Consider the following 19,065-nt stretch of genomic DNA (forward strand, 5'->3'; position numbering starts at 1 on the left):
ATCCAGGGAACAACAGCCATTGCTATCTGAATGGTATTATTGTAAATAAAAAAGAAAATCTTCATATACTACAGTCAGTAATTTGATGCATTTCAAAACAGTGTGGGCTAGAATGCCACTAGAATTATATCTTATAAAAATACATAGATTTTCTTTAATAGATTTCTTTGACATATGAACAAATAAATTTTTTTACTGTGGGTACAGACAAGACTGTAGGAGTGTAGCTACATTATTTCAAACCTGTAGTTTAATTGGCAACAAATGCAGAAATAGACTAATGATATTACGTCAAACTAAGAAGCTTCTGAACAGCAAAAAAAAAAAAAAAAAAAAAAACCACCACAAACAAACAAAAAAACAGAGTGAAGAGACAACCTATAAAACAGGAGAAAATATTTGCAAACTATATATTTGGTAAGGGGTTAATATCCAAATTATATATGGAACTCAGACAACTCAATAGCAAGACAAATAATCTGAGAAAAATGGGTAAAGGACATGAATAGATATTTCTCAAAAGAAGACAAACAGATGACCCCCAAGTATACAAAAAATATTCAACCTCACTGATCATCAGAGAAATGCAGTTTAAAACCATAATAAGCTGTCGCCACACACAGGTCATAATGGCCTTTATCAAAAAGACAAAAGATCACACATGTCAGTGAGGATGTGGAGAAAGGCGAGTATTCTCGCCACAGAAACAATAACTATGTGTAACAATGCACAGTTAATTAGCTAGATTTAGTCATTTCACCATGTATCTATACTTCAAAATGCCACATTGTACACAGTAAATACATACGTTTTATCTGTCACTGTAAAAAATAAAATAAACCTGTAGCTTTGAATGCAAGATACATTATGCCTTCTCAATCCTGTATTATCTCTTAACAGCTGCATGACCATGGTTAAGTCATTAACCTCTAAGCTTCTGTGAACTAAATATGACAATCACATTTTTGTCTTGTCCATATTCCTTCTTAAGGAAACTATCTGCGTGACAGTTAGATGGGCTTTTTAAAAATTGTACTCTATGATATTTCAATTTCATTCGTCTGTTACATCCCCCCCTTCAGGAAAGACCCAAATCATTCCTGTGAAATATGGATGGAAAGGACAGTACATACCTGCATTATTCACCTCATATGTAAATAAGAAAGAAAGAGTTGTACAGCATTTTCTATTTTTCCAAAGAGAATTAAGACATTTCTCTTCATTTTCATATAAACAGTTATGCAATGATTCTTAGAGAAGTCTTGTAATTGAAGACTATGGACTTTGGAGGCTTGGGAGATGAAAATTAAACTATAGCCTCATCACTATCTACCCTTGTGGTGTGGACAAGTTACTTCACTTCTGAGCCTCACTTCTTGATTCTGTAAAATGAACAACAGTACTTACTTTTAATTTTGCTCCCATATATTGAGTATTTGCTATGTGCACATCAGTTTACTAAGAATTTTATTACGATCTATTTCAATACTCAAAACAGCTTTTTGATATATTTTCAATGCCATTTGCAAAGGCGGAAACAGACACAGAAAGGAAAAGTAATTTGTTACTTGGCTAGAGAGTGAATATGAACCCAAATGAAGCTGATCGCAAACCTTGGTCCTAACCACTATACTCTCCTGCCTCCATATTTTTCAAGATCGTGGTGAAGACTGAAAGGAATAATGTATATAATGAATTATCATCTTCCTGGCAAAGCATCAGTACCTGACAAATGTTACAATAGTTCCATTTTCCTACTTCATTCTTTACTGCTCTTTTATTTAAGGGACCTAAAGAGTGGAAATATATTCATAAGCAATGTATTTCACTATTAAAAAAAATCATATAACAGCAAAAGATTTTAATGGACCATGGAACTCATTTATATGAGATTTTTAAAATATGATTTCCCTTTTGGTCTTCAAAAATTGAATTTAAAGAAAGTCTTTAAAGATTTCAAAAATTAATTTTCTTTATGCCAAATTTTTGATGAGCTGCTAGACTGATTTTCCGGAACGTATCAGTGACTTTACTATTCTCTCAGAGGACTTGACCGCTGCTCAGAGACACCCACAGCTTGTAAGGCTAAGTTTTGTGGCTGCTGCTAGATTCTCTTGGGAGGAAAAAAGAGCATTGCTACGTGAGATGCATTTAGTATAGAATAGTTGTGATAGAAGAAAAGAGTGTGTTGCTTAACTGACAGTTTGACTTCAGATTTTAAGTTTCTGTAGTAACTAAAAGGAAATGAACTGTTAAAGCCCAGAAAACTATGTGAATTAGCCATCTTTATATTCCTTTTGATAAAAATAGCACTGTGTCCATATCATAAAACATACTTAGCCCTTATTGCATTGTGAAGGATTGCTGGAGTTCTCATTTGACTCAGATATGCAGTCACATATTACATCAAAGAGCCACCATATTTTTTTGTTACTAGTAAGAATGCAGTATCATGTGAGTTATAACAGAGGATGGCTTCTTCTCTTTGTTCTACCTGGGTTCATCAACTCTATGGTTTAGTTGTAACTAAGATCAAGGTTTGGACATAAAAATATATTTAAATATGCCACCAAAGCAGTTTCTCTTAAATAACATCAGAAATCTCAGCAGCACAGGGAGACTTATAAGGTGACTTTAGACAATGGTTCTACGTAGTTTTGCCCATGCCTGGTAGTAAAATGTGGGTGGATAAATTGGCTAAGCCAGTCTTAACATTCTTTATATACCTCTTTCTGCAAAAGCCTTAGCCAATGAGAGCAAATATTGTATAGTGAGGCAGACTGAAGCTGTGGAGACTTACATTTTTGTTCCCTGCAAATAACACCTACAAGTTAAATGTAATCATACCTTCTTGTTTAACATCTGCATGGGAAATAGAAGACAGGGAATACTCTCTTATGGTGTGTGCTGTTTGAATTATTTGAAAACTAGCTTGTCTAAAGAAAACCAGGCAATCCAGTTTTCTCCAAGAAGACTTCAGTGTCTGGCCAGTCGCCTGAAGGGATGTGTTAATAGCTTTGGACTTTGGGTAGTTTGTAACTTAATATAATGGTTTGGCTAATGTGGTAATTAAAATATATCGCTGAGAAATGGATATTTTCTTAAGAATGACAGAGGACTAAGAGATACAACATTTATTGATTTTTTTAAACTATGTACTAAGCACTGGACTAAACCAACCTAGAATTTGGATTATTTCTTAGTGAGAAACACTATTGTGTAAGGTAGCATAAAATAGTTTTCTTTGGGCATCTGATTTAATGCTTGCTACAAACACAAAGAGGTAAGTATTTCAACTTAACAGGTGAGCAGATGAGCTTAATGATTTAAGATATACATTCATGATCACATCGGTAATCATGGCAGAGACAGGTTTTAGTTCTAGGGCCATTTTCTAAAGTAACTATACTTTCTGATTAAGAGTAGCCTCAGAGTTTAGTGAGAACAGAAATGCTTATATATTTCTCAAAATAGATTCTTGGATTTAAGCTTAGTACTTCTCACAGCACAGAGAATTCTGCCTTACTAGTGTTGTCTATTTTCGTCAACCATTTCTCTCCAAGGAGGAAACATTTGTTAATATTATCTACTCAGAGTTCACAATTCACTGGGTTACAGTTAATCATAGGTAGGATTATAGATATCTTGTAAGCATAGAGACCCATGCTCCTTTCTTTTTAAAAAACTTCTAGTGTTAGACACTGAGGCCCAGATAATCAATTTTGTTGCCATTTTTGCTGGAATTCCATGGAGGAGGAATTGATCAACCAAGTTAGGAAAACTATTAAAACTTGGTTGTCTTGTTTCTGTGTATTCCTGAGAATGCTTTTCATAATTTACGTAGGAAGGGAGGTGAGGTTAAAAGGTGAGGATAGGAAGAGTAAGAGGCTCTCTGAGACCCTGAAACCAAAGCTTGTGTTCTAAAGCAACTTTTAGTGCAGTGGGAGTATTAATTCCTTGCATAAATGTTAGGGGTTAATAGATGGTAGTTTGATTTAAATTCTCTTTGGTTCCTTGAGTAAGGGTTCCTTAGAAATTCTGTGTGGAAACAGGAGTGGTTTGGGTTGGCACTGAATTAGGATATCTCTGAGCTCATGCGAGTGATGTCTTCCAAATGCCGTCACAACCTTATGCAGAATGTACTGACTTTTTGTTTGGTACTTGAAACACATTCTCACAATTCCTCATGCCTTTTTAAACTTTTTTGAGAGTATCTTCTACCGTAGAGTAATTTTATTTATAATGGTGGTCAAATTTGGTAGTCTTATTCTTTATTATTTGATTTTGGTAATACGTTAAGAAAAGACTTTCTCATTGTAAAACCTAAAATTATACTTCTCTCTTTTTGGGGGTCCTTATTTTTGTCTTATAAAAACATTTAAGTCGTTAATCCACATGCAGTTTCTTTTTGTATGGTATGTGGTAGGAACCTGACAATTATTAATGTCTCCTCCACCCAATTATTTAGTCACTTTCTCCAACATTATTGATTACTTTTACTAGTTTTGAAATTCCAACAGTAATAAATCTACTATATGCCCTTTGGATACTTATCTACCACCTAATATACCCCAATAGGATTTGTGTGATTTAAAATCATATTAGTTTATAGAAAAATGTACAAAGTGTCAATATCCTCTTTTGAAGCCATCATATACTAATGTTTGATGAATAATTGAGCATATTTATCTTTTTCCTCTTGATTCTTAAATGTGAATGTCCTTAATGGTCACACTGACCATTCCAGCCTTTCTTAATTAGAGGTATTCTAAGAGCCAAAATAAGATGCCTGTGAACTCAGGGAAGCAATACCACAACACTGTCTTCACAGAACACAGAAAAGCTCAAGTCACAGTTAAAAAAATAAATGACCTCTGTCCTATTGAGTTTTAATAATAGAAAAATGTCATTGATTCAAAGAATGTCAATGCTGGCTAGAACCATGATTATACCTGTAAATCAAGCTGGCATTTGATACATGAGCAAACTGAGGCCTAGTGAGGAAAAACGCAGATATGCCTAAAATTCAGATAAACTCTAATAATAAACTTAGTGGTATCAGCAATTATTTTAATATGCCCAATATTGTGGGCTACATATTAGACATCGCTTAAATTCTTTAAATAATCACAGTATTATTTTTATTTGTTTAATTGAGAAAACTGAAGTTCAGAAGACTCAGGTGACTTACTCATGTACATATAAGCTGAGATTTACACTCAGATCAGTCCAATCCAAAGTTAGGGCTAATTTTTCAGTTTGCTAATTTCCGCTGTATTTTCTTTTTACATTGATGCTCAGTGACAAAGGTTAGCAAGCTAAATACGGTAATTGAAGAAATGCCTTCCACTAAGAATATCTATATTCGGTGACTCAAATCCTATCAATTAAGCTTTGTATTTCTACAATGCTGCAGGAAATTCATAGAGAAGGATTATTTTCTGAGTGACTATTTCTGTTGCACAAAGATGAAGTTATGGATGAAAGATTTCTGCAATTATTTTGAAGGCATTTTTATCAAACTTTTATACTTACCTATAATTAGGATTGTCTTGATGACTTTACCACATACTTTAAGTTAGTAAACCATGCCAGGATACATTCACTTTCTGCAAGGTAGACATCATCCTTTATAATTTAATAAAATAGAAATATTTTATAGTAAGAACTTCATTTAGAGTAACAGTTTGAATTGTGCTGGGTATAGCTTCTGGGCTCGCTTAATTTATAGATAGCCTATTTCAATTTTCTAGCTTGCACCCTCATGGTTCAGCTAAATTAAATAGCTTCAACAATTGAAAAGAAGGAAGGGGGCCTATTTACCAGCAAAAATGGGAAAAAGTAGAAATAACCCGATTGCTTCCACCCTTATTTGACCCTTCAGGTCCCAAAGGCATGAGATGTAGCTGGAGAAGGAGGTGATGTTAACTGTCTTTCTAGGACTAATGCTGCTTTTGGGTCCCCATATTAGGTTGCTTGGTTTTATTTTATTAAGGCAGTGGAGGGACATTAAGTTGTGATCCCAATCATCATCTGGACAAGAAAGTAGTATGCTGTGGCCACTCTCCTTTCATTGACCTTGCTGCTTCTCCTGCAAGTTGCTGTCCATCCAATTGGGGCTAGAATTCCACTGCTCTCTTCCCCAAGGTCATTATATCAGAAATAGCAGGTGAGGTGGAGTGCATCGATGTGTTGTCTCAGCTTACGGATTTAATATTTGGAAATTTTATAAATTAACAAATGTCTTTGGCTAGCTTACAATGATTAGTAGAAAATCATTACTACTACATTACTAGTAATATTACAAATACATTAATCAGGTAAAAATACAAGCATAATTACTATTCAAATCCTGTACAAAATCTTAGTTTGTATTTTTGTTTTTTAAAGAAAATAAATATTATTATAAAACAATATATTAAAAAAGTCCAATACTTTACTCTTTCTTTATTATAATGTACATAAAAAATTCACAAGCTGAGCTTTAAGAAACAATTGCAAAATGAAAGTCATATTTCCATGCAGAAGGAGCCCCTGTCTTTTATTGGGAGAGGATGGTGCTTTACAAAAACCATGCAAATCCAGTGGGCACCTCAGATAGTCAACAAGAAGGTAAAACGATGGTACTATCCTATACTACATGAAAAATTGAAATGAGAAATGTGTCATTTGTTGCAAACTGTTCTCAATATTTGGCTCTTCAGACAAGTAAAAAAATACAGCCCACAGCCAACACATTTCATCGTTTAGATTTCATTATAAAAGTGACAAAAGCTTACTGGCTTGGATATATTAAGGGCAACAAGATGGGATGTAGGATTCTGTTAATAGTTGTCAAATCTAAAGAAATGTCAAGCAACATAAGAGAAGAGGTGGCAAATAGAAAATTTCTGAGGCTCTCATAAATAAAGACTTTACAAAACTGTTTCCCAAGTGGTTCTCTCTGGGTTGAAACCTATTCTACATTTGGAACATTCTCCCACTTACCTTGTGAGGCCATGCAATTACTATACTTTTAGCCTGCCTTGCTGTGATAACAATGGCAGTTAGACAGGGTCCAGTTGCTAAGGAAGACTTAAAGCCCAAAATGACAATGCTTATAAATTTACAGTTTGTTGCCAAAAAAGATATACTATAGCAAAATTATTAAAATAAGGATATGCATGATAGCCAAAGGCTATCTCCCAGCAAGGGTTCCAGGAAGACCAAATGCAAACTCCAATTGCCCTTCCTCTATAAGGTCCGTGTCAGGAGCACATTTTCCCTCAGATCAGGAAGCAGACAGGAGCACAGAACACCTTGAAACCAGGGAACCCAAAATAGTGTGTCAGCCAGAATTTCTTAAGCTACTTAACCAGCTTGTTAACTTGTTACTTAACCATCTCTTACATGCAGTACCATTCCTCTCCGCCCTGGTTCCTGGGGGTTTCACCAAGATCAGGTGTAAATCATCAATCTCACTATTACCAATAAACAATGCTGACAAAATAGTATGAATGACCCTGAAACTCTATAAACTCATGGTTAAAAAGCAATACCAGTAATTGCTATGTTTCATGGCCAAAGATCAGTGCCTTGCAGGTATTTTATTGAAACAGTTCGGGTGAATTCCAGAGTTGATGGAGTTAATCCTCACTGCACACTTGCAAATAGCTATAGACTTACTGGCCCACAAAAACTGTTCGGAAGATGTTGATTGTTTTTGCCAGGTAATTAGAATTTTTTTTTTTAGTAGGTATTTGTAGTGATGCTTTAAGACATCCAGTATGCTGATTGTATAAAACAAATGTTTTAGGAATTACATTGTGAAAAGAACATTATTTTGTCTTTTACTGTTACGAAAAGGTAAACTAAATGTTATGGTTCTTCTAGAAAATGTCTCATTTCATTGCTGTGAAATTTATACATTATTATTTTCTAGGAGACTTATATTCTTTCAGACAGTACATAGTTGAATCTTGACACCTTAAGTGAAGGTGAATGTATTACTAGTTTGTTCACTTGGGTACTGGTGTATGAAATTTTCCTAGTTATGAATTTATTGCTTCTTAGCTCCAAATCTACCCTTCATTGCCCGTTTGTGATAGTGGAACATTTCTTCCTTGTCAGCCGGCATGGTGCTAACCTTGTCAGTAAAGGACTCTAGAGGGACATAGAAGGAGGAAAGGGCTTCTCTTCCTGTGTCATGTGCTGTGCTGCTTCTTGCTTGTGTGGACCTCATCTTTGATGAGTTCAGCAGGTGGTTTTGGTTTTATTAGTTTCACAAATACTACCCATGGCTTCCTAGAAGCAAGGTCAGTGGCATGCCAGCTGTTGGTTGAATTCTTGTGGGCACCACAGCTGTCTCCTACAAGGCAAATTCCAAGGTTCCTTCACCTACCTTCCTGAGCCTTCCCAGTGATGGCCTTTTGTTGAGTCACCTGTGAGCAGCTCTTGGGTAGCTTCCTGGTAAGGCTAGCTAGTGCCTGACCTAGCTTTCCAAGAAGTTCAATAGCAACCGTAGTGTATAGTTCTGCGGAAAGTTTTGTGGGCACCCCAGCAGACGATTTTCTGTTTTTATCCTTAACCTGATAACTTTGAAAAAACTCTGGCCTAGGAAAACCCAGAAATCTCTGTCATCCAGTGGGCTGCAATCTTACCTTCTCCAATGAGGTCTGAATCTCCACCCTAGGGAGAAAGCCCCTCCCTCCACTTCTAAGTTTGTTCCTTCCTTGGGTATATATCCTAGAATATTTGGAGGTTTTCTTTTATTATGTCTTAATTTATTAAACAAAGTTAATATTTCTTTATATTAAATCTTCCCTGTTCAAATTACTTTGTGATGTTTAGTACATGAATGTATCCACAACTGACACACAGACACAATGACGGAAACAACACGCACTGGGGCCTACCAGAAAGCGAAGGGTGGGAGGAGGGAGAGGAGCAGGAAAAATGACTATTGGGTACCAGGTTTAGTGCTTGGGTGATGGAGTCAACTGTACATGAAACCCCAGTGACACAAGTTTACCTATAACAAATCTGCACAGGTACCCCTAAACCTAAAATGAAAATTAAAAGAAAGTTTCCATTCAGTTCTTCTTTAAAAATAACAAACAAAAGAAAGAAAGAAAGAAAAAAAAACTAATAGGACTGCTATTAGCTTGGGAGATTTTATTGTTCTCATAAAGACAAGGAGTCCCATTAAAACAGCCTTGAGATACTTCCATTAAACTCATCTCAAAGAGACATATGTGTGTATATATTTAAAGATTATCCTCTACATTCTCCTGTTTGTGAAGCCTTAAAATTCTTTAAATCTTAAAGTCCCTCATAAGAATTTTACTAGACACTTGACATCAGGAATATGAAGCCTGGATCATCTTTTATTTCCAGCATTACTAGATCAGTTACGTATCAAAATTACAGAGAATTTTAATATAATCTAGGGGAAAGGTGAGCAGCCTTATAAGAAAATAAAGAAAACCAGATTATCACTGGGTAATCCAGTTTGAAAGGAAAAAAAGCTGGTTATAACATTACTTAGTACAAATTAATGGAGATTGAAAACTTTTTTTCTGTATAGCAATAGAAGATAAAATTTTAATAAGATCATTTTGACAGTTTTGATCCAATTGATGAGTCTCTCTTCAAAGTTCCATGTGTCATAATGAAATGTAATTATGAGAAAGGAGGAAATAGATACAAATATTTGATTGTTATTCCAAATAGCCAGGAAGGAAGCCACAGCCTGAAAGTATAAGTCTGACTGATACCTAATAGCCTTTCTGGTGAGGAGAGTCACTATAGTGATGCTTCATCATTTTATAATGTAGGTAAAGAATACATGTTTCACCTACAGAGGTTTTAGCTAGAAGTTTTCTGTTACTGGCCGGGCGCGGTGGCTCACACCTGTAATCCCAGCACTTTGGGAGGCCGAGACGAGTGGATCATGAGGTCAAGAGATTGAGACCATCCTAGCCAACATGGTGAAACCCCGTCTCTACTAAAAATACAAAAAAATTAGCTGGGCGTGGTACTGCACGCCTGTAGTCCCAGCTCCTCTGGAGGCTGAGGCAGGAGAATTGCTTGAACCCAGGAGGTGGAGGTTGCACTGAGCCGAGGTCATGCCACTGCACTCCAGTCTGGCACCTGGTGATGGAGTGAGACTGTCTCAAAAAAAAAAAAAAAAAAAAAGAAATTCTCTGTTACTTACACTACAGGACAGGACTTCTCGGGCTGCAGCCTCTGACAACCAGAAAGGCAGGAATCTCAAGCCAAAACTATGCAGAAATAATTACTGCTAATTACTGGACCATTAAAGTGTAGTTCTAATGTACCATTAGGGGTTTCCCAAGAGCTTAATTTTACTTATTTTTTTTTTCCTTCTAGAGAAAGAGCAACCAGGGAGTGAACCATAAGCAAACCATTAAGTACGTGTAGTCCCCAGAGAAACTGGACGGGAGCAGAGGAAGAAAATCTTGTTCTGTACTCCTCACAAAATGAGACAGCTATTTTCAGGACATTTTGCTTCCCTCCTTTCTTCCTCTTTCATCCCTTTCTTCATTCCACAGACTGAGATGAAATGCTGTCTTTCTCTTCTCAGAGGAATCCTGGACCTCGGCTTTTACCATTCCCCTGTTCTATGGTTATTTGGTGGTTATGCTTTTCTTTACTGCCTTCATTATTTTCACATCACCTGGTTTTAAAATTTGTATGTTTATTCTTATAGGGGCTCCATGTTTAATAAAATAGACTCTTTGATCTTGCAATTTCCTCTCTTGTCTTCCGTGAGTAGAATTTTCCAACGAGGAGGCTACATCCATTGTTTCCATGTTCTTGATTGTGGGAGGTCCACTTTTGTATTGACTCTGGGATGCTAGAGTCACATTGTTCTGTGACTCCAGCTTGGCCTTGGGCTCACTGTTGGCTGCCCCCCAGGTTTCCTGGGGCTTTTGGCACTTGGTGAGGGGATTCTTGTTTGTGGGTACTCTGGATTTTCCAGTATTGGTGCTGTTGCCCACCTTCCAGATGCTCTGGGGTTTTCAGCACTGACATTCTTCATAGGATTGTGAGTTACAGTCTGCAATCTTGGTCTCTTGTTTTCTGCCCTGAAATTAGAAGTTATTCTTTTTCTGTTAGCCACTTGTGGGCCCCTTCCCACATCTTCCTTCCTGTGTTGCTCAAGCCCATCTTAGTCAAAGGGACTAGGAGCATCAAACACTGGCCTGATTGACAGACAACTACCTGGTGGTAGATAAGCAGCTGCTGGGCAGGTTCTCTGGTGAGTTAGGGTCTCCGAGGTCTCCCCTTGGGCAGCACTTTTCACCCCTTTCTTCATCCCTTTCACAATCACCTTCTGTTTAGCTCCTCTGCCCAAATTAAGATGCTTCCCTCTTTCTTTGTGGAATTCAGGCTCATCATTCTATCCATTCATTGTCCATAATCCTCTTTCACAACCCCTTGCTATTTATACTTTTTTTTTTTTTAGCAGAAAGTGAGAATTTAAAAAGGGAAAAATAACTAGGCATGCACTAGACTAAGGCTAACTCAAACCTTTCCGTAGATATCCTTATTAGACATGGGGACTATAGTGAGCAGCCTGAAGGACTCGCCACTAGGGCATCTTTTAGGCACTTGGAGAATATTTAAAGTAGACAATATGAAGAACAAAAAAATTCATTTTCTGTTGCAACATTATTGGGTCCAATACAAATTGGTGAACCAACAGATTTGGCCTGGACATGGTTGTTTACCTTATAATGTTACTTAACAATTAGGCTTGTTCTATAGAAAGGAAGGAAAATAGGGAGATGTTCCTTATGTGTAGGATTTTACAGCCCTTTTCCAGGATACTGACCTGAGGGACAGCTGTAAAATATGTCTGGCCCATGATACTCCTAGGCACCAAAAAGCTATGCCAGATATCCTAGATGACCCTCTCTTAGCTGCTACTCTAGAAGCCCTGTACCCCCTCAAAGCCTCCTCAGTTCCCCAGTTCTGAGTAGGGCCCTGCCAGTTTTATAGTACAAGATTCCACCCCAAGGTCACCATATATCCCTCCCCCTTATCCAACAAACTGTATCCTGCACCCCTCACTGCCCAAGGATGTAAGCCCAGCCAGTGCTACTAGGAATAGGGCCCCATATCAGCCCCCAAATCAAACCTGTATCCATTGTGGGAAGTAACTGACAGGGATGGGGGAACAGTCAGTATATATATGCCTTTTTCCATGTCCAATTTGACTTTATACAAGGGAAGTTTGGCTGCTTTTTTGAGGCTTCAGGGAAGTTTGTAGAGGAATTTGTTAAGTTGACCATGCCTTTTGATTTAACTTGGAGTAACATGCAAATATTATTACCCACTTGCTGTAACTCGTTTGGAAAAACAAAGGATACTAGGAACTGCTCGTGACTATGCAGATAGCGTGGCTGCTTGTAATCAAGGCCACATGATTTTATGGTGTAGAAGGAGATACAGTTACAGATCTAGATACTCAAAGAGATTATTAGAGGAGTTCCCAAAACTCTTGAACACACAAACCATAGGCTAACTTGTTTAATAGAAGGTTTGAAAAAATGTTCAGTTAAGCCAGTTAATTATGACAAGGTAAGATAAATAACTCAGAGGAAAGATGAAAATCCCACTCTATTCCAGATATGCTTGGTTGAGGCACTTGGGAAATATTCTAATCTAGACCCAGACTCCCCAGAAAGGTGATCTCTCCTGGGTGTGCATTTTATCTGTTCCTGGTATTAGAAGGAAGTTATAAAAGGCAGCAATGAGACCTCAAACTTCCATGAGCCAACTCTTAAACATGACCTTTGGGGTTTATAACAACAGAGAAAGCATAAAAGCCGAGGTAAAAACCAAAAGAATTGGCCCAAAAGTGCAATTATTAGCAGCTGCTTTAAGCCCCCTGCTGCCTCAGGGTTACCATCCTGGGAAAATGCAGTAAGATCAGCATCTGTGATGCTCAATCCTTAGAACAAAATTAGTGTGCCTTCCAGAAGCAAGAGGACCACTGGAAGAACTCCCTGAGGCTTAAAAGGGAGTCAAAGTCACCCAAATGCATAATGGCCAAGAGAATAGAGGACTGATGGGGCCCAAGGTTCTCTACGACTTCCACTGGACACCTTTCCATCTCCAGAGGGCCCTCGGCAACCTTTGATGTGGCAGGAAATAATATTGAGTTCTTATTCAATGTGAGTGCAGCCTACTCAGTTCTGGCCCATTTCTTCAGGCTACTGTCTTCCTGCTCTTGTATCATAACAGAGATTGATGGCCAGATGAAAGTTAGGGGATTAACTCACTCTTTTGGTTATACCATGGGGTACCATATGTTTTTCCACAAATTTTTGCTTTTGCCTGAGTGCATTATCCCTTTACTGGGCAGAGACTTAACTTTCCCAATTACAGACTGCAGTTCAATTTGAAGAGCCTCATGAGAAGGCAACGAGCCAGAAAGGAGCATTTCTCCTAGTTATCACAAATAGGGAAATGTGGCCAGGCACTATGGCTCATGGCTGTAATCCTAGCACTTTAAGAAGTCGAGGTAGGTGAATTGCTTGGGCCTAGGAGGTCAACACCAGCTTTGGCAACATGGTGAATACTGTCTCTACAAAAATAGACACAAGATGTGAGCTGGGCATGGTGGCAGGCACCCGTACTACCAGCCACTGAGGGGGCTGAGGTGGGATGATTACGTGAGCTTGGAAAGTTGAGGCTGCAGTGAGCTAAGATCACACCACTGCACTCCAGCATAGGTGACTGGAGTGAGACTCTGTCTCAAAGGAAAAAAAAAAAAAAAACAGATAAAGGGAAGACCACCCTTTCATGACATTGTGCTTCTCAAGTAGACCTCTCTTTCTGGGGCCTAGAAGTTCCTGGTAGAGTTATTAATGTATTCCCAGTCCAGGTTATCTTAAAATCCATTGTTAATAAGCCATGGTAAAAACAGTATCCACTGAGACCTGAGGCTCAGAGGGGCGTCCAGCCCCTGATAACAAAGTTCTTTAAGTATAGATTACTACAATCCTGTCAGTCCCCATGAACACCCTATTTTGCCTGTAAAGAAACCAAATGAGGAATATAGATTTGTTCAAGATCTAAGGGCAATTAATGAGGCAGTAGCCTCGGTCTACCCAGTTACTAATCCTTATACAGTATTGACCCAAGTCCCTGAAGATGCTCATTGGTTCATATGTTATACTTAAAAGATACTTTCTTTGGTACACCATTACCCCAGAAACCCAGTATATCTTTTATTTTGAATGGACTGATACATTTATACTACATCTCAGCTTACCTGGGCAGTCCTTCCTTAAGGTTTTGGGGACAGTCTTTCACCATGCCTTAACAAAGGAGTTAAGGGAATTATAGTTAACTAATGGATCCCTCTTATAATATGTGGATTACCTATTAATTTCCTGCCCTTTTAGGGAAGATTGATAGGAACACAATGCAGATCCTGATTTTTCTAGGAAAGGAAGGGTATCAGATGTTTCCTTAAAAGGCTAAGATCTCTTTACAGAAATTTGAATATTTGGGGTATGTGCTCATCTGTGGGACAAGGACCATGGCCCAATAATATAAAGGGACCATCCTGGCACTCCAGGCCCCCAAGACTGAAAAAACACTTAAGAACTTTTTTGGGAATGGCTGGATTCTGCTGGATTTGAATTCCTGTGTTTGGGTTCCTAGCAAAACTACTCTATGAGGCTCTAAACAGCTAGCCCAAGTGGCAGCTGAGTGGCCAAAATGCTTCCAAACTGTGGCTATCACCACTGTATACTGGTAGAAGAAGACAGTAATTTTACCTTGGGACAGCAATTAGATATCATAACCCCCCATCAAGTACAGGGGCTCCTAGAAGCAAAGGGACACCAGTGGCTGACAAGGGGACACTTACTTACATATTAGGCCCTTTTGCTTGACACTAAGAGGCTACTCTTAAAGTATGTTGAGTTTTAAATTCTTACACTGTTGCCAGACTTCACGAGTCTTAAGAATAAGATCCATAGTTCATTCATTCCTGTGTAGAATCCATAGAACAAGCTTACTGTAGCAGGCCTAATCTCAAAGGTGAGCTCTTGTATAATCCTGATGTTGAGGAGATTACAGATGGAAGTAGTTTTATTCATGAGGGAGTCAGAACGGCAGGTTATGCTGTGGTTAGCCAATAAGAAGTCATTGAGGCCAAAGCTTTGCCTCCAAAAAGTTCTGCTCAAAAAGTGGAATTAATTGCTCTAATTAGGGCCTTCTAATTGGGAAAAGACTCAGGAGTCAATATATTTACTGATTCCAAATATGGGTTTCTGGTGTTCCATGCTCATGCTGCCATGTGGAAAGAAAGGGAACTTTCTTTCTAACATATTAATAGCCAAAGACTCCTGCATACAAGATGCTCTGAGATCATGGAACTTTTTGACGGTGTATATCTCCAAAAGAGATAGCAGTTATTCACTGCAGGGGACACCAAGAAGGAGACACCTCAATCAGGGAAAATGTTCTGACAGACAGAGCAGTCAATGCTGAAGCTAAAGAAACACCAGTACTGGAGGTTGCTGCACTAATACCTAGTGTTCCACCCATGTCAGTGGCACCATACTTGAGGAAGTAAAATGGCCAGAACAGAAAGGCTTACAAAAGAATCCTTCAGACTGGTTGCTAGAAAGCAACAAACTCTTTGTCCATAAGGCTGAGCAATGGGAAATAATTAAGTATGTCTGTGACTCCTCATATTTGGGAGACAATTCTCCATTCAAATTGGTTTCTCAAATCTTCTTCAAAAAGAAACTTTATCAGACTGTAAAGAGGGTCACCAGGGCCTGTGAAGTTTGTGCCTGTAATGACCCAGGAAGTCACCCCATACCCCCACCCCTACTCAAACCTGTACAACACCAAGGAATATACCCTGGGAAAGACTGCAAAACAGATTTCAGCCAGATGTCACCTTACTGAGGACTAAAATACTTGCTAGTATATTTATAGACACTTTCGCCAAGTGGATAGAAGTTCTCCCCACAGGGACAGAAGAGGTGTTAAAAGTGTTCAAATCCAGGCCGGGTGTGGTGGCTCACGCCTCTAATCCCAGCACTTAGGGAGGCCGAGGCGGGTGGATCATGAGGTCAAGAGATCGAGACCATCCTGGTCAACATGGTGAAACCCCGTCTCTACTAAAAATACAAAAAATTAGCTGGGCATGGTGGCGTGTGCCTGTAATCCCAACTACTCAGGAGGCTGAGGCAGGAGAATTGCCTGAACCCAGGAGGCGGAGGTTGCAGTGAGCCGAGATTGCGCCATTGCACTCCAGCCTGGGTAACAAAGAGTGAAACTCCGTCTCGGGGAAAAAAAAAAAAAAGTGTCCAAATCCTTACTTAGAGAGACCATCAGAAGGTTTGGATTATCAAAAAGTCTGCAAAGTGATAACAGTAGGTTTCCTCAGCCTTAGATATTACCTATCATCTTTACTTTTCCTGGAGATCTTAATTCTACAGTAAGGTAGAAAAAGTCAATCATGTTCTCAAAAGGACATTAGTAAAACTCTGTCAGGAAATGCAGAGGCCTAAGATTTTCTCTTACTCATAGACTTTTTGCACATGAGGATAGCTCCAAAAGGAACCTTAAGGTTTAGCCCAGTTGAAATGACTAATGGAAGGTTTTTTTTTTTTAAATTTTAGACCTCCTGTTGGATGAAGAGATAATAGAGAATGCTCACCGATATCATCAACTTATGCCAGGTTCAAAAGGCCCTTCAATCATATGGAAATAAAATATTGTTTCCTCCCATAAGGGAAGATACTCTCCCATTAAACCAAAAACTTAGTCTTGCTAAAAACTTAGAAAGAAGGATCCCCCCCAAAATCAGTCATAACAAAAATGGAAGGGCCTCTAAGTATGGTTGATTACTGCCTCCACCCTGTTGTCAAACTTCAGGGAATAATTAGTTAGTTACACATATCCAGGCAAAGCCGGTTTCTTATGAGTTGCAGGCACAAAGGAAGGTCACCACCACTTACATCTGTGAATCTTTGGAAGACCTCTGCTACCTATTTAAAAGAATTAACACAAGGACTTCCACCACGATGGCTGAATAGGAACAGCTCTGGAGCGCAGTTCCCAGTGAGAGTGATGCAGAAGATGAAGGATCTCCGCATTTCCAACCGAGGTACCAGGTTCATCTCAATGGGACTGGTTGGACAGTGGGTGTAGCCCAAGGAGGGCAAACCAAGGCAGGGTGGGGTGCTGCCTTACCTGGGAAGTGCCACTGGGTAGGAGAACCCACCCCCTCACCCAGTGGAGGCCATCAGGGACTTTTCTGACCACTCCGCACTCTGGTTCAGATACTGCACTTCTCCCATAGTCTTTATAGACCACAGAACAGGAGTTTCCTGCCAGACTGATAAGCACCACAGGTTTCCAGCACAAACCTGTGGATGACCATTTTAATTGGTGCCTGGAACACCTGTGAGACGGGGCCACCCATTCCCCTGAAAAAAAGGGGACTGAAGGCAGGGAGCTAAGTGGTCTGGCTCAGCAGGTCCTACTGCCCACAAACCAGCAAAATGACACCTACTGGCTTGAGAGTTTTACAGCCAGCACAGCAGTTTAAGCTCAACCTGGGACAGTTGTGCTCAGTGTGGGGAAGGGCGTCTGCCATTACTGAGGCAGTCCACCATTACCAAGGCAGTCTGCCATTACTGAGGCAGTCCACCATTATTGAGGAAGTTCTAACCTTATCTGTGTAAACAAAATTGCAAGGAAGTTTACACAGAAGCTGGTGGAGCCAGCTGCAGCTCAAGAATACCTCTGCTGGTAGACTGTGACTAGATTCCCTCCTTGCTAGGCAGGGCATGTCTGAAAAAAGGCAGCAGCACATCAAGGTCTTATAAATAAAACCCCACCTTCCCAGGACTGAGCACCTGGAAAAAGGGGCGGTTGTGAGTTCTGCTGCAACAGACTTAAATGTCCCTGCCCAGCAGCTCCAAAAGGAGCAATGGAGTTCCAAGTACAGCACTTGAGCTCTGATAACAGACAAACTGCCTCCTCAAGTGGCTCCCTGACCCCCATACATCCAAAGAGACACCTCATACAGGAAAGCTCTGGCTGACATCAGGTGGGTACCCTTTTTGGGCAAAGCTACCAGAGGAAGGAACAGGCAGCAGTCCTTGCTGTTCTGCAGCCCTGATGGGTAATTCCTAGGCAAGCAGGGTCTGGAGTGGAACTCTAGCAGTCCTGCAGCAGAGGGGCCTGACTGTTAGAAGGAAAACTAAGAAACAGAAAGAAATAGCTTCAGCATCGACAGAAAGGATATCCACTCAAAGACCCCATTCAAAAGTCACCAACTTCAAAGACCAAAGTTGGGAAGAAACCAGTGCAAAGAGGATGAAATTACCAAAACCAGAATGCCTCTCCTCCTCCAAGGGATCACAACTCCACACCAGGAAGGGAACAAAACTGGATGGAGAATGAGCTTGATGAATTATCAAGAACTTTCCCAACCTAGGAAGGCAGGCTAACATTCAAATCCAGGAAATACAGAGAACACCACAAAGATATTCCTCAAGAAGAGTAAACCCAAGGCACATATCATCAGATTCAGCAGGGTTGAAATGAAGGAAAAAATGTTAAGGACAGCCAGAGAGAGAGGTCGAGTTATCCATAAAGGGAAGCCCATCAGATTCACAGTGGATCTCTCAGCAGAAACCCTACAAGCCAGAGGAGAGTGGGGACCAATATTCAACATCCTTAAAACAAAGAATTTTCAACCCAGAATTTCATATCCAGCCAAACTAAGTTTCATAAGTGAAGGAGAAATAAAATTCTTTATGGACAAGCAAATACTCAGATTTCATCACCATCAGGCCTGCCTTACAAGAGCTCCTGAAGGAAGCACTAAACATGGAAAGGACCAAACAGTACCAGCCACTGCAAAATCATACCAAATGGTATAGACAGTTGACACAATGAAGAAACTGCATCAACTAATGGGCAAAACAACCAGCTAGTATCAAAATGGCAGGATCAAATTCATACATAACAATATTAATCTTAAATGTAAATGGGTTAAATGCCCCAATCTGA

This window comes from Callithrix jacchus, chromosome 1 (assembly GCF_049354715.1).
Source record: "Callithrix jacchus isolate 240 chromosome 1, calJac240_pri, whole genome shotgun sequence".
Classification (NCBI taxonomy): domain Eukaryota; kingdom Metazoa; phylum Chordata; class Mammalia; order Primates; family Cebidae; genus Callithrix; species Callithrix jacchus.